General features: G+C 35.5%; 1 protein-coding gene across 3 annotated transcripts in view; it reads right to left on the reverse strand.

Annotated features, from left to right (window-relative positions):
- Positions 1–24,767, reverse strand: part of LOC127560761 (zinc finger protein 396-like) — a 44,299-nt gene extending 19,532 nt beyond the window's left edge. Inside the window, exons 1-2 of one of the 3 annotated variants that reach the window (XM_051995610.1) lie at positions 23,761–24,751; positions 23,385–23,686 (exon numbers count right to left, since the gene is read on the reverse strand). The gene's annotated coding sequence lies outside the window, so the exon portion shown is untranslated. Of the gene's footprint in view, positions 1–23,384 lie in introns of all 3 variants that reach the window. The other 2 variants (XM_051995611.1, XM_051995612.1) reach the window with 2 other exon arrangements.
- Positions 24,768–25,065: the final 298 nt, after the last annotated feature.

Raw genomic sequence — 25,065 nt, forward strand, 5'->3', positions numbered from 1 at the left:
TTTGCAAATACTCCCATTTTATAGAAGAGGAAATTCAGGCAGTGGCTCAATGACTTGTCCAAGTTCCCACAGCTAGTAACTGACCCGATTTAAAATCGAGTTTTCCTGATTCCAGATCCAGTATTCTAGATCCATGAAGGTATCTCAACAAACATCACTTAAGCTCTTTACTATGTTCCAAGCACTATGCTACGTAAAGAGAACACAAAAAGAAAAAATTTAAATACTTTCTTCAAAGAGGGAATCTCACTAGTGAAACCTCTTCTTTATTACAAAAAGTCTGATGCTATTTTCTGGAAGCAACATCTCTACTGGAAAAAAAAATAGCCCAACAATCCTATATCCTTATTCATCCTTTCCTTTACTTAGATAATAAATAGCTATATTATCTTCTTAGCCAAGCTAAATCTTCCAAATGTGCATCTGCTCTCATTTACCTCCATTAGCTATTATCTATCTCTTATTATCTTGCTTTTATTTCCTTGCTGCCTACTAACATGTTCAGATCTCCCCTAACCTTTAAAAAAAATTCCTTGAATCTGTCATCTTAAGTTATTGCCCCTTTGTCTCAATTTTCCATTGCTAATTTCCAAAAAGAAAAGTTTATATTTATTATTTCTACTTTCTTCTCACCAACTCAATCCTTAAGCCCTAGAAATCTGACTTCCATGCCTAGCATTTGATTTAAAACTGTAATCTGAAAAACCAAATTTGGAAGGAGCCAAGATGGTGGAGAGAAACCAGCAAGTTGCCTGAGATCTCTCCTGTTTCCCTCAGAAATAAAGCTAAAACAAACCTCTAAATGGATTCCAGAGGGACAGAACTCACAAAAATTTGGAGTGAAATGCTTTTTCCAGCTTAAGATATCTTGGAAAGACTTCAAAGGAAGGACCTCACTTGGACATAAGGGGAATTCCATAGACACCATACTGAGAATGCAGCCAAAACACAGATTAGTAAAGGAAATCCCTGCAACCCAAGTGTAGAAGGCAAATTGCAAGTCTAAACACCAGCACAAAAGGCACAATAAGATTAGGACAACTCAGGGCAGTGGGAAAGCCAGAAGCACCTCTGGTCCTATCATAGAAAACTAATGAAAGGCTTTGATTCCTCAGCAAAAGAAGCTTGGAGCCATTTCCCCAGTGCATTAGGAGCACAACTCAATCTTAAAAATGAGTAACAAAACAAAATGAACCCTGATTTTAGAAAGTTTATATGGCAACAGGCACACCTAGAAGAGGATAGCATTGGAAAAATGCCTACATGTAAAGCCTCAAAGGAGAATATGAGTTGGTCTGAAGCTCAAAAGGTTCTCTTGTAAGAATTCAATCTAGGATATACTGTAACCTATTCAACATGTAAAGGACTGCTTGCCATCTGGGGGAGGGGGTGGAGGAAGGGAGGGGAAAAATCGGAATAGAAGTGAATGCAAGGGATAATGCTGTAAAAAATTACCCTGGCATGGGTTCTATCAATAAAAAGTTAAGAAAAAAAAAAAAGTTATAGAGTGGCAGATTCTTAATAATATAAAAATGTAGAATGCCAAAAAAAAAAAAAAAAAAAAAAAAAGAATTCAAAAAGGATTTTAAAAATCAAATATGAGAGGTAAAAGAAAAGTTGGGAAAAGAAACGAGAGATATACAGGAGAATTATATATTAAAAAAAAAAGTCAACAGGTTGGAAAAAGGAAAAAAAAACAGACTTTCTTCAGTCAACAACCCCTTATAAAATTTGATGAAATGGGGGAAAAATATAAATGTATATGTACTGAAGAAAACAACTCCTTAAAAAATGGAATTGGCAAATTGGAAGAAAAAAAATCCAATGAACAAAACAATGCCTTTAAAAGTAAAGTTGGCCAAATGAAAAAGGAGATAAAAAAGCTAACTGAAGAAAATAATTCACTAAAAGTTAAAACGAAGTGAATGACTAAATGAGACATCAAGAATCTGTCAAAGAAAAAATTTTAAATCAAAAGATAGGAAAAAAATGTAAAATAACTCACTGGAAAAACAACCAACATAGAAAATAGATCCAGGAGAGAGAAGTTAAAAATTGTTGGACTACCTGAAAGCATGATCAAAAAAAAAAAAAAAAAAAAAAGAGCTTGGACAATATCTTTCAAGAAGTCCAGGAAAATTTCCCTAATATCCAAGAACCAGAGAGTAAGCCAGTCATTGAAAGAATCTACCAATCCCCTGAAAGAGACACCAAAATGAAAACACACCAAAATGAAAACACACCAAAATGAAAACTCCAAGGAATAATGTATTAATTTCTGGCATCGTCATTTCAAGAAGAGGATACTACAAGCAGCCAGAAAGAAACAACTCAAATATTGAGGAGCCACAGTCAGTATTACCAGGATCTGGCAGCTTCTACATTAAAGGATCAGAGAGTTTGCAAAGGAGCTTGTACTACAGCCAAAAACCAACTACCCAGCAAAAATGAGCATTATCTTTTAGGGGGAAAGATGGAAATTTAATGTAATAGGGAATTTTCAATCAATTTAGATGAAAAGACCAGAGCTGAACAGAAAACTCAATCTTTAAATATGACTCAAGAGAAACATTAAAAGATAAACAGGAAAGAAAGAAGAAAAAAAAATCATGATGTTTGAAAGTTAAACTTAAAACATCCTAACATAGGAAGATGATAGTTATAGTTCTTGAATTGTATCTTTGTTAAGGCAGTTAGAAAAGGTACACATACACAGAAGTTGTGGGTATAAGTTGACTTTGATGAGAAGATATAAAAAAAGAATTTAAGGAGTAGTAAAAGGATTGTATTGGGAGAAAAGGAAAGAAGAGGTAAAATAGGGTAAATTATATCACACAAAGAGACACAAAAGACCTTAGAGGGAAAGAAAAGAGAGATGAATGAGCATTTTTCAAACCTTAATCTCATCTGATTTGACTCAGAGGAAATAACATACATACCTCATTGGATATAGAAATTTATCTTACCATACAGAGAAACAGAAGGAGAAGGGGAAAGAAAAAGGAAGAGGGGAGGCTGATAGAAGAGAGGGCACAAATAGATATAAAAAAGAATAAGAAAAAGAGGATGAGGCTGATAGAAGGAAGAGAAGATTGAGGAAGTGCCAAAACACTGATGGGAGGGAAAGGATGAAAGGAGAGAGTAAATTATAATTTGGGAAAAATAGGATGGAGGAAAGTATAGAGTTAGTAATCACAAATGTGAATCTGAATGGAATGAACTCTCATAAAACAGAAGTGAACAGCAAAGTACATTAAAAATCAGAACCCTATATAGCATGTTGCTTACAAGAAACACATTTGAAACACAGAGTAGGTCAAATAACAAATCATACAAAAAATTGATAATTTCATCCAAAAGAATGACAATAATGAGACATCCTTTTTTTGTTGTTGTTGTCTCATTGTTAAAATTCTCTCTCTCTTTTTTTTTTTAAATAACTTTTTATTGATAGAACTCATGCCAGGGTAATTTTTTACATTATCCCTTGCATTCACTTCTGTTCCAATTTTTCCCCTCCCTCCCTCCACCCCCTCCCCCAGATGGCAAGCAATCCTTTACATGTTGAATAGATTACAGTATATCCTGGATACAAAATACGTGTGCAGAACCGAACAGTTTTCTTATTGCACAGGGAGAATTGAATTCAGAAGGTATAAATAATCTGGGAAGAAAAACAAAAATGCAAGCAGTTCAGTGTTCTTTCTTTGGGTGTAGCTGCTTCTGCCCATCTTTGATCAATTGAAACTGAATTAGCTCTCTTTATGGAAGAGATCCACTTCCATCAGAATACATCCTCAAACAGTATTGTTGTTGAGATATATAATGATCTCCTGGTTCTGCTCATTTCACTTAGCATTAGTTCATGTAAGTCTTGCCAGTCCTCTCTGTATTCATCCTGCTGGTCATTCCTTACAGAACAATAATATTCCATAACTTTCATATACCACAATTTACTCAACCACTCTCCAATTGATGGGCATTAATTCATTTTCTAGCTTCTAGCCACTACAAACAGGGCTGCCACAAACATTTTGGCACATACAGGTCCCTTTCCCTTCTTTAGTATCTCTTTGGGGTATAAGCCCAGTAGAAACACTGCTGGATCAAAGGGTATGCACAGTTTGATAACTTTTTGAGCATAGTTCCAAATTGCTCTCCAGAATGGCTGGATGTGTTCACAATTCCACCAACAATGTATCAGTGTCCTTGTTTTCCCACATCTCCTCCAACATTCCACATTATCTTTCCCTGTCACTCTAGCCAATCTGACAGGTGTTTAGTGGTATCTCAGAGTTGTCTTAATTTGCATTTCTCTGATTAATAATGATTGGAGCATATTTTCATATGTCTATAAATAGTTTCAATTTCTTCATCTGAGAATTGTCTGTTCATATCCTTTGACCATTTATCAATTGGAGAATGGTTTGATTTCTTATAAATTAGAGTCAATTCTCTATATATTTTGGAAATGAGGCCTTTCTCAGAACCTTTGATTGTAAAAATGTTTTCCCAGTTTATTGTTTCCCTTCTAATCTTGTCTGCATTTGTTTTGTTTGTACAAAAACTTTTCAATTTGATATAATCAAAATTTTCTATTTTGTGGTCAATAGTGATCTCTAGTTCTTCTTTGGTCATAAATTCCTCCCTCTTCCACAAATCTGAGAAGTAAACTATCCTATGCTCTTCCAGTTTATTTATAATCTCATTCTTTATGCCTAGGTCATGAACCCATTTTGACCTTATCTTGGTGTACGGTGTTAAGTGTGGGTCAATGCCTAGTTTCTGCCATACTAATTTCCAATTTTTCCAGCAATTTTTGTCAAATAGTGCATTCTTATCCCAGAAACCGGGGTCTTTAGGTTTGTCAAACACTATATTATTAAAGTTATTGACTGTTTTGTCCTTTGAGCCTAACCTATTCCATTGATCAACTAGTCTATTTCTTAGCCAATACCAGATGGTTTTAGTAACTGCTGCTTTATAATATAATTTTAGATCTGGTACAGCTAGGCCACCTTCATTTGATTTTTTTTCCATTAATTCCCTTGAAATTCTTGACCTTTTGTTTTTCCATATGAACTTTGTTGTTATTTTTTCTAGTTCATCAAAGTAGTTTTTTGGGAGTCTGATTGGTATAGCGCTAAATAAATAGATTAATTTAGGTAGTATTGTCATCTTTATTATATTTGCTTGCTCAATCCAGGAGCATTTAATATTTTTCCAGTTGGTTAGATCAGATTTAATTTATGTGGAAAGTGTTTTGTAGTTTTGCTCATAAAGTTTCTGATTTTCCCCTGGCAGATAGATTCCTAAATATTTTATACAATCAGTAGTTACTTTAAATGGAATTTCTTTTTGTAACTCTAACTGTTGGGTTTTGTTAGTGATATATAAGAATGCTGATGACTTATGTGGGTTTATTTTATACCCTGCTGAATGCTGAAGGTGTGAATTGTTTCTAATAACTTTTTAGTAGAGTCTCTGGGGTTCTCTAAGTATACCATCATATCATCAGCAAAGAGTGATAATTTGGTTTCCTCATTGCCTATTCTTATTCCTTTAATCTCTTTCTCAACTCTTATTGCCAAAGCTAGCATTTCTAATACAATATTAAATAGTAACGGTGATAGTGGGCAACCTTGTTTCACTCCTGATCTTACTGGGAATGGTTGTAGTTTGTCCCCGTTACATATGATGCTTACTGTTGGTTTTAAATAGATGCTACTGATTATTTTAAGGAAAAGTCTATTTATTCCTATACTCTCAAGAGTTTTTAATAGGAATGGATGTTGGATTTTATCAAATGCTTTTTCTGCATCTATTGAGATGATCATACGGTTTTTGTTAATTTGATTATTAATATGGCCAATTATACTGATAGTTTTCCTAATATTGAACCAGCCCTGCATTCCTGGTATAAATCCTACTTGATCGTGGAATAATGAGACATCCTAAAACCAATGGGATATAGCCAAAGCACTTAGGGGAAATTTTATATCTCTAGATACTTATATGAATAAAATAGAAAATGAGGGGATCAATGAATTGGGCATGCAACTAAAACAACTAGAAAGTTAACACATTTTAAAAACCCAATTAAATACCAAATTAGTAATTCTGAAAATCAAAGGAGAGATTAATAAAATTGAAAGGAAAAAAATTACTAGACTAATAAAACAAAGAATTGGTTTTAGGGAAAACCTCAAAAAAAAAAAAAAAACCAGGTTAACTTTTGGTTAATTTGATTAGAAAAAACAAAGAGGAAAACCAAATTATCAGTAGCAAAAATGGAAGGGGTAAACTTACCCCCAACAAAGAAGAAATTAAAGAAAAATTAAGAACTATTTTGCCCAAATGTATGCCAATAAATCTGACAATATAATTGAAATGAATTAAAATTCACTAAAGCAATAAATTCCCAAAATAAAGATTAACAGAAGAGTAAATAAAATACTTAAACTCCATTTGAGAAAAAAAAATTGAACACGCCATCAATGCACTCACTAGGGAAAAAATCTTCAGGGCTAGATGAATTTACAAGTGAATTCTAGCAAACATTTAAAGAATAATTAATTCCAATCTATAAACTATTTGGAAAATAAAAGGCAAAGAAGAAGTACACCAAATTCCATTAATGACATAAATATGGTGCTTAATATCAGGAAAAGCCAAAACACAGAAAGAAAATCAAAGACCAATTTCCCTAACGAATATTGATGAAAAAATCTTAAGTAAAATATTAGAGAAGAAATTACAGCAATTTACCACAAGGATAAAATACTATGACCAAGTGGGATTTATACCAAGAATGCAGGGTTGCTTCATATAAAGAAAGCTATCAGCATAATGGACTATATCAGTAACAAAACTAACAAAAACCATTATCTCATTAGATACAGAAAATGCATTTGATAAAATGTCCACACCCATTTCTATTAAAAACAACACTAGAGAATACAGACTTTTGGATTTGAATTTTCTTGTGCACCATGATAAATGTGGAAACATGTGAAACATGTTTAGAAGAATTGCACATGTTTAGCCTATTTTGGATTACTTGCTCTCTAGGGGAGGGGAATGGGGAAAAAAGAGGGTGAAAAATTTGGAACATAAGGTTTTTCAAGCATGAATGTAGAAAACTATCTTTGAATATATTTTGAAAATAAAAAGCTATTATTTTTAAAAATCACAGAACACTTTTCACACAAATAAAATATCAATTGCTCATGGGTAGGCTGACAATTCTCCCTAAATCAATTAGCTTATTCAGTGCCATACTGAACTGCCAAAAATTACTTTATAAAGTTAGAAAAAAGAATAACAAAATTCATCTGGAAGAACAAAAGGTCAAGAATATCAATGGATTTAATGAAAAATTGCCAAGGAAGGTGACCTACCCATATCAAACCTAAAACTATATTGTAAAGTGGTAGTCATTAGCAAAACCATTTGGCACTGGCTAAGAAATAGTGGATCAGCAGAATAGGTCAGGTACACAAGACAAACTAGTCAATGAGTATAGTAATCTTGTGTTTGATAAACCCAAAGACTCTTTTTGGGGATAAGAATTCACTATTTGGCGGGCAGCCAGTTAGTGTAGTAGGTAGAGCACCAGTCCTGAAGTCAGGAAGACCTGAATTCAAATCTGACCTCTGACAGTTCCTAGTTGTGTGACTATGGGCAAGTCACTTATCCCTAATTGCCTCAGGGGGGGAAAAAAAAAGAATTCACTATTTGACAAAAATTGTTGGGAAAACTGGAAAACAGCATGGCAGAAACTAGGGGTTGATCAACAATCTCACACTCTATATCGAGAAAAGGTTGAAATGCATTCAAGATTTAGATATAATGGATGATACTATTAGCAAATTAGGAGAGCAAGGGATAGTATACCTGTCAGATCTTTGGAGAAGGGAAGAATTTATGACCAACTTGAACTAGAGAACATTATAAAATGCAAATAGATAGTTTTGATTACACTATATGAAAAAGTTTTTGCATTAACAAAACCAATGCAGCCAGAATTAGAAGAGAAGCAGAAAACTGAGGAACAATTTGTACAGTCAGTGTTTCTGATAAAGGTCTCATTTCTAAAATATATAGAGAAAAAAAAATAAAATATATATATAGAGAAAGAGAACTGAGTCAAATTTATTAGAACATAAATCACTCCCCAAATGATAATGGTCAAGAGATATGAAGTGGATAGAGCACCAACCCTGAAATCAAGATGATATGAGTTCAAATCTGGCCTCAGACATTTAACACTTCCTAGCTGTGTGACCCTGGGCAAGTCACTTAACCCCAATTGTTTCAAAAAAGAGAGAGAGAGAGAGAGAGAGAGAGAGAAAAGAGATATGAACAATAAAAAAAGAAAGAAAAAAGAGATATGAACAATTTTAGATGAAGAAATTAAAGCCATCTATAGTCACATGAAAAAATGCTCTATATCACTATTGATTAGAGATATGAAAATTAAAACAACTGAAGTAACCACCTCACATCTATTAGATTGGCTAAGATGACAGAAAAAGATAATAATAAATGTTGGAAGGCAGATGGGAAAACTGGGACATGTATGCATTGTTGGTGGAGCTGTGAGCTAATCCAGCCATTCTGGGAAACAATTTAGAACTATGCCCAAAGAGATATCAAACCGTACATATCCTTTGATCCAGCAGTGTCTCTACTAGGTCTATATTCCAAACAGATCATAAAAGAAAGAAAAGGACTGACATGTGCAAAAATATTTGTAGCAGCCCTTTTTGTTGTGGGAAGGAACTGGAAACTGAGTAGTTGCCTCTCAGTTGGGGAATGGCTGAATGTGGATTAAGGTATATTTTTACTTTTTTTTGTTGTTTCTTTTTTCTTTCTCATATCTTTTTTCCTTTTGTTCTGATTTCTCTTTTCCAATATAACAAATATGGAAATATGTTTAAAATTGTTGTATATGTTTAACCTGTATCAGACTGCTTGCTGCCTATGGAAGGAGGAGATAAGGAAGGGTGAGAAAATTTGGAGAGGAAGGGAAGGAGAAAAAAAATTGAAACACAAGGTTTTGCAAGGGTGAATGTTGAAAATTATCTCTGCATATGTTTTGAAAATTAAAAGCTTTATAAAAATGAATCTTAAAACTATCTTTAGACACAATTAGAAAAATATAACATTGAGAAAAATAGAGAACAAATTTAATAAATTGTTATGGGTTTCCATTTTTTTCTTTTCTGCAATTTAACATATTGAATATCACCTCTTTCTTGATGTCTTCTGTCTCTTGGCTTCTGTGATATTTTTTGTCTCTTAGTTCTCCTCATTGCTGTCTTACTATTCTTTCTCAATTATCCTCAATGTTGGCTCTGAATTTATCTTCATGTCAATGTCCTTTAAATTTCTCCCTTTCAGGTCATTTTTCTTTTCAATTCCCATGACTTCATTTATCATCTCAATGAAGATGATTCTCCTAAACTCCCTACAATAAAGTTAGGTCAATAAGCACTTATTGTGTGCCAAGCACTACCTAAGTAATAAGAATACAAGAAAAGCAAAGTTTTTAAAGAAACACAGTTTAAAAGGAGATGCAACATTGAAATAACTATGTGATTGATTAGAAATAAGCAATAGAAAAAGAAAAAACTAAAATTAAGAGAGACAAAAAAAAAAAGCTTTCTTACAAAGTGGTTTTACAAAGAAGGCAAGGAAAAAAAAAAGGCAGGGAAATCAGGAAGTAAAGATGAAGGCAGAGAAAATTCTAAACATAGGAGAAAGTCAGTGAAAATGCATGGAGTTGGAAGATGGAATTCAAGGAACAAAAAGGAAGACTGTCATAGAACTGCAGAGTACTGGGCAAATGGGGAAAATAAAAGAAGAACTTTGAATAATAGAGAAGTTTATATTTAATGCTGGAGATACTAAGAAGTCCCACTGGAGATTACTGAGTAGGGGAGAAACAATCAGATCTGTACTTTGGGAAAAATCACTTGGATGGTTGAGTGGAAAATGGACTTTGGGGAAGGGGGGAAGCTTTGAGGCAAGGAGACTAACTAGAAGGTTACTATGGTAGTCTAGACATAAGGTGATGAGTGCTAATGCTAGTGTAAGAGGAGAAGAGAGGGTATATGTGAGAGATGTTACAAAGGTAAAATTGACAGGACGTGTCAAAAGATTTTGTGGGTGATTGGGAGGAGTGAGAAATAGAGTTGTTGAGGTTGGGTAAGGGAAAGTTTGGAGTCACAGACCAGTGTTGGGAGGTCTGAATGTGCATGATTTGCAGGCTTGAATCCATCTCCAAGTCAAGGGGCAAAGTTTATTGTAATTGTAATGCCATTACAAATGGGCTAAGTTCCAAAAGAAATTAGCAAGGAAACAGAAGCAAAGAGACCTCTTTATCCAGCTTTAAAATCTGGATATCATTGATATGCTAATTCTATAAGCTCAAAGGAGTGATCTCCAGAATTTGGTTTTCACTGGCCAATATTATCTGACAGTTAGCAATGAATGGTCTATTCACTATTTGTCTCAGGAGTTTGATCTGTGGGACTATCCTGAAACCAGAAGCTATCTGATTGAGGAGTGGTCTATTTAGAACCAGACTGCTTAGATTGGGTGTAGGAGTTTCCTAAGGCAGACTCCAAAGTCAAAAGATTTAGAATTTATTTACTTGTTAAAACAGAAGCCCCCCCTAAAATCAGAGTGAAGAATTGAGGATGACACCTAGATTGTGATAGCACCCTCACTAGTAACAGAAAAGTTAATAAGGGAAAAAGACTTAAAGGAAAAGTATTTGATTTCAGTTTTAAACATGTTGAGTTTTAATTGTCCCCAGGACATGTAAAAGATATCCAAATTAAGTTTAAGATGCCCAATAGGCATTTAGAGATATTAATTTGGAGATCAGGAAAGAGGCCTCAGCTGGATAAATAGTTGTGAGAATCATCTGCATGATGGTAACTGAATCCATGGGAGATGATCAGATGAGATCATGAGATCATGATGAGATCATCAGAAGAAATCATACAGGAGAAAAGTACCCAGAATAGAACTTTGGTGAACATTGGCACTTTCATTTTGGAAAGAGGACTTAACTTTTATTTCTGTCCTGGGTCTACTTCTGATATTGAATATCAATATGATACATTAGCGGCCTTCTTTCACTGGTACACCTGACAAAAAATCAGGAAGTAGGGGAGGGAATTGGGGGAAAGATAAAGAGTTGTTTGGGATATGCTGAGTTTCAGTTGTCTAAGGATATATGCAGTTTGAGAAGTTAAACAGTCAGGTAGATATGCTAGTGTGGAGGTCAGGAGAAAGGCTGGGGCAAGAAAAGAACTGAGAATCATCTGTACAAATATGATCATCGTATCTGTGAGAGTTGATGAGATCACCAAGCAAAATTGCATAAAGGGAGATGAGAAAAGGGGACAGACCTGGGAATACAGAAGTAATTTGTATGAAGATCCAACAAAGGAGACTCCTCCCTCCCCCCCCCCTCCCAAAAAAAAGGGAGCAGTTAAGTAACAAGGAGAAAAGAGTAATCAATAATGTCAAAAGTTGAAAAGAGATCAAGAAGGATAAGGACTGAGAAAAGACCATTTTCTGGCAAAATAACTGTGTTAACTCTGGAAAGAACAGTTTTTAATAGCTAAAATAGGAAATGGAAGCATTATTATAGATGGCTTTCTCAAGGATTTTAGTTACTAAAGGGAGAAGAGATATTAACAACTAGTAGAGATGGGCAGATCAAAAAAAGGTCTTTTGAACACAAGGAAAATATACCCATGTTTGGAGGCTGTATAGAAACAGCAAAAAGAGACTCAAGATAAAGGAAAGGGTAGAGATTATAAAGGGGATGATCTGCTAGAAATGGAATGGAATGAAAGGGAGCTTGAATAACAGCTCCAGGGAGTGGGTGGGGTAAGGCAGGTGGGAATTTGTTAATATCATTGAAGAAAGAGTTCAAGTAACTTATCAACATCCCTAGAGGTTTGGCCTCTGGGTATAGTCCTCTCAAGACTTTAGGCACTGCTGTATAGCTGGAAAGGGGAGTGCCACTTGGGTGGCAAATTCAGAAGAGGGAGCTCAATGAAATGGTACTTCTTTCCTTCCCTGGAAGACAGGTTTATGCAGATTACCTATGGAGAGTTTTTGATGGAATGGTATTTTTCTCCTTCCCAGGAAGGCAGGCTAGTCAAGGAGACTGACAGAGGGAGCACAATAGAATGACTTCTCTCTCTGGTAGATGAACTGATTGAATGTTTTTGTACTTCCTGGAAAGATGATGAAATGGAGCTTCCCTCCTTTCCCAAGGGAAGGGTTGATCAGGTCCCTTGCTCTGGAGTTAATCTAACTACAATGATTTCTCCCAAGGGAAGGGTTGATCAGGTCCCTTGCTCTGGAGTTAATCTAACTACAATGATTTCCTGGAATTATGAGAATGAAGTCAAACTACCTGATGGCCATTCTTACTTAGAATTCATCTTTTACTTCAAAATTATCCATTTCTCTCAACTTTCCTATTTCTTTTCTTTATTTCTTTCTTTTTTTTTAATTGATTTTTTACTTTGGGGGTTAAGTGACTTGCCCAGGGTGTCACACATCTAAGAAGTGTTAAGTGTTTGAAGCCAGATTAAAAATCAGATCCTCCTGACTTCATGACTAGTGCTTGATCCACTGTGCCACCTAGCTACTTTTCCTATTTCCTTTTACCACACTATCATCCTTCTCAGTTACTCAAGAGTTCATGATCTTCGACTGTGATATGTATTTGTGATGGAATATTATTGTTCAATGGAAAATGATAAGCAAGATGCTCTCAGAAAAAAATACTCCTTTTTTTTCAAGGCCACTTCCAGATAATACCTCTATACCAATATATTTCTATGATAATATATCAAGAAACTCCTTTGAGTTCATTCTATCCCAATCAAAATCATGATGGCCAATATCTACTAGCTTCCAGGATATTCTCTCAGCTATCTCAATGATCTCAATGAGTTTAGTACTTGGCTTATATAGTCTTTGTTTCTCAACTCTTAGCATCATACTAGGGAACTTCAATATACATGCTGATGTTATCTCAAATATCCTAATATCCCAGTTTCTCAAACTACACAAATCCCATAACTACTATTTCATCTTAGTTGTGGTCATACCCTTGAATTTGCTATCACTCTCAAATGTTTTACTTCCATGTTAAAAAAACTCTGGGAATTTTTTTTTTTCTGACCATAACTTTTTACTGTTTTGTCTTTCCTCTATTTTTTAAAAATATTTTATTTTATTTTATTTAATAATAACGTTATATTGACAGAATCCATGCCAGGGTAATTTTGTTTTTCCTTTACCTTATTATCTCTAACTCTATTGTTTTTCCTTACCATGACCTCTAATCTCTCCATCCTTCATCACTTCTTTCTCAGGAAAGGGGTTAACCACACTCTGGTTACCCTCTTTTCCTTTCCCAATTTTGATCTCTTGGTAAACAAGTTCTATCTTCTACTTTTGAATCCATTTTCCCCTTGTTCAATGGCAGCTTTATGCTTTGCCAAAACTCAATTCTGTATTCTTCTTCATCTATTCAAATGCTACCTAATGGAACTAAAAGACGTCATGAAACAATATTGACTGGGTATATTACAAATCTGTTATTTAATTTCAATTGGCTCTTCACTTTTGTATAGAAATCCACAATTCTACCCTTTCCTCCTCAATTTTTTAAAACACTCAACTCAGCAATTCTAAACCACCTCTTCTTTGTCTATAAAATCCTTCCTCCTGATTATCCTCTTAGCTGAGGATTTTTGACTTGTCTTTCATCAAAAAATTGAAGTCAGGTATCAAGTTCCTTTTCCTCTTCCTATCAAACACTGTCCTTCACTGTAGTTACTGAGGAAGAGGTAACCTTCCTCCAAGGCCAAGCCCTCTACCATGACCTCATTCCCTCCCATATTCTCCAGTTTTAATCTCTGTCTCTCATGCTTTAACTTACAGTCTTACACTCTTTCCTCTCTTCCTCCTTTTACCTACAAAAATAGCATCTGCAATCCTTAAAAAAATTTTAATATAACTCAGTAATCCAGTGTGAAATAAGCTAAAAATATGTAAATTACATAGGAAAAAACTATTGATGAGCAGTTAGGAAAACAGTCTGACAGAAATAAGAGTTAGACCAATATTTTATACCAAGAAGATCAAACTCAAATAGGATCCTTGCTGAGGGTGACATATTAGAAACTACAAATTAACATCTATCTTGAATTATATTTTTATTTTATCAAATACTTGCCAAATAAATTTTAATCTAGTTCTAGTGTTTGACACTGTTGAGATCTGGGAGTATTGAACTCCCAAAGTATGTTGGGGTTATGGGTCAATGTTGTGAGGTATCTCAAAAGAATTTGTGGGCATAAACTCCCAAATCAAGGGGCAAAGATTTTATTATACTGCTAAGTTCGAGCTAAATTCCAAAAGAAGTTAGCTGGCAAACTCTCTAAAGGAGTTAGTTCGCTATAACCATTGACTGATGAACTAAATACATAGTGAAGTTAGCTACTGTGACACTTAGCAAGTGGACTAATCTCAAAAAGGAGTTAACAAGGACCTACAATATAAGTAGATCTTTTATAGGGAAAAAATAAACTGGTTTTTTTTTTTTTTTGATTTGATGTAGTAAAGATAGGTTTATCAGAGACTTTCACTTGGGTTGGGACTGTAATCAAAAGTCCAGTAGAACAAAAGTTTTATTTAAGAACAAAAGGCCCACATAAGAACTAAATGATCCTCCCAGTGTTTCCCCTCCCTAACTTGCCTCAGGGTGTAGTTAGGTTTCCAGATTGTTCCAGATTCAGGATTTCCCTGCTAACAACCACTTGGCTACCCAAGGCCTCCTCAAAACCCTGTTTTACACTACTTTCTATTAACAAATTCAGAATGGATACGTTCACTATTAAAGACTTAAATTAAAGAATTAAAATTAGAAAGAAAGCTACTGGTAGAAAACATTCTTAACCAAGTAAGAGCTATTACAACACATAAAATATGTGACTATGTGAAACTGAACAGAATTAATTCACGTAGGATAAGAAAAATGGTTAAATGGAAGAAAATCTTTGCATCAAATTTTTGAGATAAATCAACAAATTTTATAAGTACTTACTATGTTCCAGGCATTGTACTAAGTGAAAAATAACATGATTTCTGCTTTAAAGATGTTTACATTCCTTTTATAAAAATTAAAGTTATTTTATTTTCAGATGCAAGTTGTCTTCCTCCTATCTTATCCCCACCCCTCACTTTCAGACCCTCTCAATGAGAAAACAAGAAAAAAGTGATCTACAAACTTGCATTGACATGTCCACTCCTATCCCTTCTAATCAGACTCTGATTCCCACTATGTTAAAACAAATATCATGCTATATTATGAGAGTTCTGAAATTGTGATCACGGTTCAAAGTCTTTCAAAGTTGTCTTTAGAGCATGGTTACTGCATAAATTATTTTTATTGTATAGATTATTGTTAGACCTACTCACTTCACTTTGTATCAGTTCATATATATCTTCCCAAGTTTTTTTGAAATCATCTCTTTAATCATAGCATAATAATATTATATCATGCCATGAATCCTCAGCAAGCTTATTCCCAGGAATTGTTAAAACAAGAATCATAATCAGGTCAATGCTCCCAGATTGCCCTGTTTAAAATAATGAGGTCAAAACTCTCCTCACTCAGCCTCTATTTTCTCAGTGACATGAGGTGAATGTTGGAATCCTAGTGTTAATTCGATGTAATTGATACAATGCTTGTGTTCACACCTTTACTCAATGAAGTTCACACGTTTGGGAAATTTCAGGGTTTAGTATGATATCCACATTCACACCTCCCTTGAAGCTCTTAGGGCCAGAGAGCACTCTGGGAAAAAACCCACAATCCCATTCTCTCAGAAGAGTCATATATAAGCTCAGTCAAGAGAGTTCAGCGGGATTGGAGGCTGAAGAAAGCAGAGGCAGAAGCAAAGGACAAAGCTGCAAGAGCTCCTCAGAGGCAAGACAGATTCAATTGGTGCTGGCTCTGAAGGCTGAAGAAAGCAGAGGCAGAAGCAAAGGATAAAGCTGTAAGAGCTCTTAGAACCAAGGAGAGAGAGAGGCCTCTAAAAAAAAAAGCTAACCGGGCTATATTGGAGATTGAGAACCAGAAGCCCTCTCTCCGAGGCAAGAGAGATCCATTCCATTTTCTACTTGGCTGGCTGGAGGACTGAAGGACAAACCTTTGGATTTGGAGACTTTCGGAGGGAGCTCTTGGAACCAAGCAGAGAGATAGGCCTCTAAGTTAACCAGGCTATATTGGAGACAATAAAAGATCTGAACTTTTATCATCTGGCTGCATTTGGGCTAATTATTGATCTGAACTGATACTAAGGCTGCCTCCAGAAACCTCCCCCGAGAAACCTGCTCTCTCCCCCGAGAAACCTGCTCTCTCCCACAGAGAGAACCTTTATATTATTTTAAAGAAGAAAAAGAACACCACAGGCAACTCTTAAAAATCAGCCCATTTGGTTTTCCAACTTCTGAGAACTTTGAGTTAGTATCTTTAAAAGAATTGCTCATTGAGTGTGACTGTTTTCTATTTTGTATCTGCTTGAGACCATGAAGCTATTCATGTTAACTAAATAGCAAATCTTTATAACCTGTGATAGATGACTTGTCATGGTTACTCCATGTCGTGAACCAAAACTCTATTATACTATTTTATCTAAAATTCTTTTACAATCTATCATTCTCCCAAATCTATTTCTATTTACCACTGCTGGTGCCTATTTTATTACTTCAAACACATTTATTTTTCAGAACTTGTTTGGCCATTACCTGAGTAAAAAAGCATCTTCTCAGTTTTGAATTCTTTACCAGTACAAAAAAAAAAAAAAAGCTGCTATGAATATTTTTTGGTACATTTGGGTTCCTCTTCTCTTTTTTCTGATCTCTTTGGGATATTATTGAATAAAAAGATTTGCATAGTTTATTGCCTTTGGTTACAAACTATTTTCTAATAAGACTGGACAAATTCACAATTCCATTAATATATTATGAGTATTATTATTATTATTATTCATGAGTTTAAGAGGGCTTGCACTAGGATGATGGCAATATCATCACAAAGAGAAAAGGCCTATAGGAAAGATGTTGCAAACACAAAAGTGATACATATTTGCAAGAGATAGGAGAGGCTGAGTCTCAAAGTGGCACTGGAGAACAATGAATTTTCTGACTCATATGGATGAAGGGAAATGAAGATTTTACACTGGATAAGGTCTAAAGGTTTTAGTGCCTGAAAAGTTTATTTGTGAAGAAAGTAGGGAGTTGGAACTTCAGAGAACAACTGGCACTTATAGGAGTGGCCCAAGTGGACCCAAGAATGAGATTTCCACATAAATATAGAAAAAAACAAAAATAAAGTATAGATCAGGGTGGATAGGAAGGCACCTTCCCATGGGGCAGAATGTTCTCTGATAATCAGCATTAATTACCATTTTTCTGAGAGAAGCACAATGGAAAAAGCGTAAACCCCACAAAAGAATGGAAGAAAGTGCCAGGAGGGCAGAGCATAGAAGGAAACCCTTAGAAAATTGAAGATTACAGAAAAAAGTGAAAGACCATATGATAAGAGGGGTCATAAATAAAAGAATTAGAGTCTTGAGCTGGGATAGGGAATGGTCAAATCAGGCCCACAAAGTCATTTACTAAGGCAACTGCAGACAATGAGCTGAAAGCTAAGTATAGGTACAACAACCTCCCACTGCTTGAGTCGTATGAATTGATAATTTTGTATGGCCTATGAATGATGTAATAAATACCCAAATGACCCTTGGCAGAAAAAAAATTCCCAAATAGAAAGAGAACATGGATAATGAAGAGTGAAAAATTCTTTTTCAAAAGGGACACAAAAAAATGAAACTAAAAAAGCAAACAAACCCTAATGAACAGAACTAGCTAAAGGGGAAGAGAAGGAAAATCTAACTAAGAGGAAAAAAGAAGAGATGGAAATATATAACAGATAAAAGCAGGAGAGAACAAAACCCTAAAAGGAAATACATAAAAAGAAACATCAAGGGTAAAAAGAAGAGAGCCTGTGGGAATAAGACCACCTGAAAAACTATATTAAAGTAACTGAAAGAACATAATTCTGTGATAACAGCAGAAAAGGGGAGGAAATCATAACTTGGGGGGGGGGGAACCCTAAAAGAGATGGAGAGAAATGTAGCCTAAAGAGGATTATTCCTAAAGGAATTATATAGCTTAAGTTCCTTTTTAAAATCTCAAGTACATTTTATTTTTTCAAATTATATATGTATTTATTCATTTTTTTAAGACTTTGTGTTCGAAATTCTCCCTCCCTTCCTTACCTTCCCCTTTCCCATGACAGCAAGCAATCTGATATAGGTTAAACACGTACAAACATATTTCCATATTTGTCATACTGTGCAAGAAAAATCAGACCAAAAGGGAAAAAAACCCAAGGAAAAAAACAAACAAGCAAACAATGAAAGGTGAAAATACTATGTTTCGATCCATATTCAGCTTATGGTTCTCTCTCTAGATTTTGAATCCAAATACGTGAGCAAAGTGAAATTAGCAGAACCAGGAGAAGACACAGTGATAATCAACTGTGTATGGCTTAGCTAGTTTCAGTAATATAATGATCCAAGACAATTGCAAAGCACTTAGGATGAAAAATGCTATTAAAAAATCTAGAATCTGAATGCATATTAAAGTCTACTTTTTAAACTTTATTATTACCAAGGATTTGGGGACTGCTTTTCTTCTGTAACATGGCTAATAATGAAACGTTTTGTGATTGCACATGTATAATCTAAATCAAATTGCTTGTCCTCTCAAAGAAGAGAAGGGGAGGAAGGGAGGCTGATTTGAAACTCAAAATAAAAACAAACAAAAAACAAAAGGAATTCGGGGGCAGGTAGGTGGTGCAGCATGCAGGACAGCCTTTGCATAAGCATGGAGGTGAAAAATGGAATCTCATGTATGATTGGCATTAAGTAGATCAGACTGACTGTAGCACAGAAAGCATTAGGTGGAATTAAGCTCTAGCCTGCCTATGAATAGATTGAAATGTCACTAGAAATTGTGCTTTATCAGGCAAATAGGGGTTTACTGAAGCTTCTTTTAGATGAGTAACATCATTGGATCTGTGCTTTAAGAATATCAATTTATTGACTCTGTGGAAAAATGTATGGAAAGGGGGAAAGGTTGGATGAAAACAAATTAGGAGACTATTGCTATAATTTAAAGAAGAGGTGATAAATGTCTGAAGTAGGGTAATTGGGATGTAGAGAAAAGTATAAATGGGAAAGATATTGAAGTAGACAGATAAGACCTGACAACTAATTTAATACAGAGGAGAGATAGTGAATGAGAAATAAAAAATGAAGATGACTCAAAGATAGTAAATCTGGGTAGCTAGAAAACCAATGGTGCTTTCCCAGAAATGGAAAAATTAGGTGGCAGAATGAATTCATAAGAATATCAAGCAATAGAAAGAGAATCTCAGATAAATCAAGACTCACATAAGGGTCAGGACATGGAGGATGCTCCTTCAGACTGAGAAAGTTTGGTCAAAAAGGAAGAAACACAAGAGAGTAGTATCACAAAAACCCAGAAAGAAAAAAGCCATAAAAAGAGTGGGGAGATCTAGGGGAGGGGGTTGAGGGAAAGAGGGGAAAATTTAGAATAGAAGGTTTTGCAAAGGATAAATGTTGAAAAACTACCCATGCATATGTTTTGTAAATAAAAAGCTATAATAAAATAAATTTAAAAAAAAAAAAAGAGTAGGGAGGAGGGTCAACAGTGTCAAAAGTTGCAGAGGCCAAGAAGAATGAGAAATACCTGGCACAGAGGATACGTGGTATATTTAAGTGTTTGCTAACTTGTAGAAAAGGTCATTGAATTAATCAATAAAAAAATCATTAATGACCTTGTAGAAAAGATTAAGTGGAGTTGTAGGAACAAAAATTAAATTTCCTATTCTAGAAAGTCACCCTCCATACAGTTGCCAAAATTACTGTGCAGATCAGATGTCACCTGATACTTCTCTCAAAACAAGTAGGATATGAAAACCTAGAGCTTTTCTAGGAGTTTAACTTTGAAATGAAGAAAAACTAGGAAACCAGTGCATATTTGTAGGCCATAGCAATGGGTAAGGAGAGGGTTCTCATCAAACTTTCAGGACTGTTCATCCTCTTTTGGTGCACTGAACCCTTAGCTGTGGCTTCAAGAAGTTATAACTTGTGCAGCAGCCAGAAAACTGTCTTAGCAGACAGGCTAACCAAGACTGAGGGTAACCAATAGGCCTCAAACCTGTCTTAGGAGGACTCTCTACCTCAAGCATATGAAAACTCCCCCCAGCAGAATGGGAGGATGAGAACAATTGGTTCCAATGGTCCTGAAGAATGGAGAAACAGGCATATTGGAGCCTTTTAGCATTTAGAGTTCAGTCAGACATCAAAGACACCACAGCTATCAACTGCATCTTGGGCCATTTCCAGTCATATTGACTTCTATCCTGACACTGGACTTCAGTGATTCAGGAAGAGAAAGTGAGGGTGACATCTTTGTGCAACTCTGCCTCATTTAAATCCAATTCATGTGCAAGCCAAGATCTCATCCATGATATCATCAGTCTTCTTTAACAAACAATGAATGAACAAGATTCTGAATCCCAAAGTCAAAGGATGGATAACAAGAAGAGGTTGAAAATTAGAGAGTTTTCCCTCTTGATTGAAGATTGAAGGAATAAATTCATGGAGGAGATGGGAAGAGATGGGTTCAAAAACCTAAGTAGAAGGGTAAGTGTGGGCTGAGGTTTGGTTATAAGGCACGGAGGATAATATTGATCATTATATTACATATGATATTAATATGTGTATTAATATTGTTATCATTACAAAATAATTTCATAGTGCAACAGGCAGTAATGTTTGAATTCAAAAGACAATCAATGACCAGTGTTTTAATTACTGCAGTACTTAAATGTTATTTTCTGTATGCTGTAGAGTTGTCTTTTCTACTTTGGATTTTAAACTATAAAATCTGAGAAATCCCATGGAAAGGATTTAAAGTATATTTTGGTCTATTCATCTAGTACCTCCATTTCTTCCTTTATTCTTAATCCTTTATAATCAGGCTTTCAAATTCTCCAAAGTTACCAACGAACAGTCTTCTAATTGTCAAATCTAAATGTCAAATCTTTTCGTAATTTTCACCCTCCTTGATCCCTGTAATATTTGATACCACCGACTAATATCTCATAAATACTCTCTACTCTCATGGCATTTCTTAATTCTTCTTTTACTTTTCTGATCTCTCTTCAGCCTCTTTTGCTAATTTATCATCTCTGTTATGCCCATTGACTATGGGTATACTCCAAGGGCTAGGCTTTCTTTTCTTTATACTTTCTTGGACACACAACAGTTAGTTTAAAAAAAAAAAAAAAAAGGAAAAATAAAAGAACTTCATTCTATTTCTATACAGCCATTAAATCGACTGTCTTCCATGAAGATAATATACCCTATACTTCTGCCTCTTGGTATCTCTGCTCTTCTTCAAGATTCCTCTCAACCTTTTCCATAAAGCCCAATTACAAGTATACTCCCTCACAAAATTATCTTGTAATAATTTTGTATTCTTTCTGTACATATTTTATGTAATACTATATTAGAATCTAAGATTCTAAGTCATGCAACTGGTGTAGGAAATTATCTGAGGAGGTATGAGCTTCTGAATTGACTTTATATTACAGAATGATGTTTCTGGAGAGATGATGGGAGTCCAGGAAAATAACTGGATAGGAAATGATCTCATTAGTGTCCATGGGTTTAATGACTATTTCTATGCAGATGATTCTCATATTTACATATCCAAACTTAAGCTCCAATTACATATCACTAGCTGCCTATTGGACATTTCCACCTGGATGTCTCATAAATCATCTAAAACTCAACTTGTTTAATATAGAACCCACTATCTCCTGTCCCTCCCACTCTTCTAATTTCCCTATTAGTGTCAAGAGCATTACTATCCTTCCAAACGACCATGTTTCACACTTTGGTATTATACTTGAATTCTTTCTCTTCCTCACCCCCATATGAAAGTGGTCATCAGATGCTGTATTTTCTTTTTCATCAATACACTCTACTCACACAGTTATCTCCCTAATTCAGGTCCTCATTTCTCATTATGGTTTTTGAATAGCCTACCATTTACTTAGTCTCTTGACTCAAGTATTTTCCTATTCTAAGTCACCCTCCATACAGTTGCCAAAATTACTGTGCAAATCAGATGGTACCTGACAATTCTCTCAATTTACTCCAATGTAAATTGCCTCTATAAAATTTTTTTTTTGGCAGTTAAGGTACTTCGCAACCAGAACTTTTCCTAACTTCCCAAGTTTCTTAGATTTTACTCCTTTTCACATAGGCCATTAGATAATTTATTGATGATCACACTTCATTCCATTTCCAGACGCCAGTTCTTTTAAATTGGCTATCTCCCATGGCTGCAAAGCATTCTTGGTCTCCTGGAATCCCTGACCTCTTTCAAGATTCAATTCAGCTTTTTACGTGAAGCCCAATTGCTAGTTCACTCCCTCACAAAATTATCTTGTATTAATTTGTATGTATTCTGTAACTATTTTGTATGATACTATCTCCATTGGATGTAAGATTCTTGAGAGCAGGAACTGTTTCTTTTTTTGTGTCTTTATCCACAGAGCTTAGCAAAATGCATATTAATAGATTAATGAATTCTTGTTGATTGACTAACATGATCCATCGTTATTATGAATTTCTAAAACTTCCTCAAGCTTCAATAAGGAATGGGAACAAACTCCTAAGAGCCTAGAATGAACCCTTGCCAGCAGAAGGTCTAGAAACCATATCCCCCATTCCTAATTATGAGATCTAAATCTATCAGATTTCAAGGCTTTTAGAGAGGGAGTGCTCCTGCTCTAAAGTTTTTGGGTTTTTTTCCTTTTTCTTCTCAGGAAATGCTTCTCCTTTTCCTTGTTTTTCTTTCCTCTGAGATGTTAATGAGTATCCAGGGTTAGATGATCTTTTAATCCATTTGAGCCCTAAAATTTGGATTCTAGGATTCTTCCTAATCTTGTCTCCCCTGTAAATATGTATATAATACAGAGCCAAATAAAGGTGAAAAGGAGGCAGGAGCTGGGATGTCAAAATAACGTTTCTTATACTAAGAGGACACTAAGAAATTTCTAACTTTAATGATGCAATAAAAGATGGATTAATCTCTTCAGTGCTACTGGGATATAATATGTGAGGGAATCCCAATGATTTGGGGGTCCCTAGGCCAGTACTCACCTCTGATTCCAAGAAGACTCAAGCGGCAGCCCTAGTATGCACTCGCCCTACCGGGACTGCAAGTCCCAGAAATCCCCGCGCAGATCCCCACTTATATCCTGACACCCTACCCCGAACAACACCCAGAATCCTCAGCGACAAGCCCAGGTTCTCAAAGAGACCGATAGTTTCTAAGGAAAAAAAGAGAGGGGAGGTGTGTCTGGACTGCCATAGAGAGGTAGAGATTTAGTCTTTTCTCGCTTCCTTCTTCAGCCTTCCATGAGATTCTTTGACATCACGCTAAGAGGAATCTTTCCTTCTACCTAAAGAAAATAAGAACAATGTTTCCTTAGCTCGGCCCCACCACAGACCATGCACAACCACTCTTCACTCTCACCTTTGGCCTATGAAGAAGGCAGCTCGGCTTTTCTACGTAGAAAGACCTCTAGAAAACGTTTCCCCAGAAGTAGCAATGACTATTTACTTCCGTTTCCAGGTCAACTTGAACTAGGGTGGGTTCCGATGGTTGTCGTAGAGATGAGGGCGGGGAATTCAATTTAAATATCTTAGTTCTTCCTCTGTGACAAAAAAGAAAAAAAAAAAAAAAAAGATGAACACAAACTGCACTTAAGGAGATTACAATTCAAATGGGAATTGATATGTGTGCGAATAAGTGCAATGAAACAGAGAGTGTAAAAAGGCCGAACCAAAAATGTTGTAGGAAAAGCTGCAAAGGGAGAGAGTATTTTATGTTGGGGGCGGGCTCTGGGAAAACTTCCAAGAAAAAGCTTAGGGAGACCTGTGAAAATGCTCTTCGAGTTCTGAATAAGTTTGGGCCAATAACTTGTCTGGACAGAAGAGTGGATACTGAGGGTTGATAGTGGGAGAGGGGAAGAGAGTGAAAGTGAGGAGACCGGGAGGATCAATTACGGTAGAGGTAGTACGAATTGATTTTTTTTTTTTTAATGGATGTGGGAGTTTGTGAAAGTAATATTGATGGGAACTGGCAAAAATAAATAAGGGCTGATGGAGTAAAATGACAAAGTTATCTGTGGAGATAAACATGAAAACTTGGGGAAGAGGGGGAAATAGAGAAGAAAATTTGGGAAGTTTAGAAGAGAAGCTCATTTGTGGGGGTACCCAGTTCCTCTTACTCAACTCTGCAGTGCATCTCTACAATACATAATTCAATTGAAACTACCCTTTACAGAGGTTCATTTTTGAAAATGGAGGGCCTTTAGAGATTATATTGTGCAACCTTTTAATGTTGTCAGTCTTCCTCTTCTCACTTAAGTTTTTGTGACACTGCTCTCTTCTAGTTCTCCTGCCTGTCTAATTTTTTGTTTTTTTCAGTCTCCTTGCTGGGCTTTACCCACATCATACTCACTGAACTTGTACTCCCCAAGGGTCTGTCTTGGGCCCTCTTCTCTTTTCCTTCTATACTTTTTCACTTGATGATCTCATCAGTTCTCATGGTTTCCCAGATTCTCATGTGGAAAGATGCTACTGTCCCAAATGGTCTGGAAATGTAAGGCTAACTATTTGTGCTTCATCAACTCTATGTAACATGACTTCTGCCCCCAAACTTTACTGAAACTCTAAAGTCCTCTTGAATTCTGATAGCATTCCTACACATATGACATCAAATATGTATACAACCCTCCAATCCCTTCCATGAGCTCCTTTCCAAGTGTCAATTAGA

Source organism: Antechinus flavipes, chromosome 4 (genome assembly GCF_016432865.1).
Source record: "Antechinus flavipes isolate AdamAnt ecotype Samford, QLD, Australia chromosome 4, AdamAnt_v2, whole genome shotgun sequence".
NCBI lineage: Eukaryota > Metazoa > Chordata > Mammalia > Dasyuromorphia > Dasyuridae > Antechinus > Antechinus flavipes.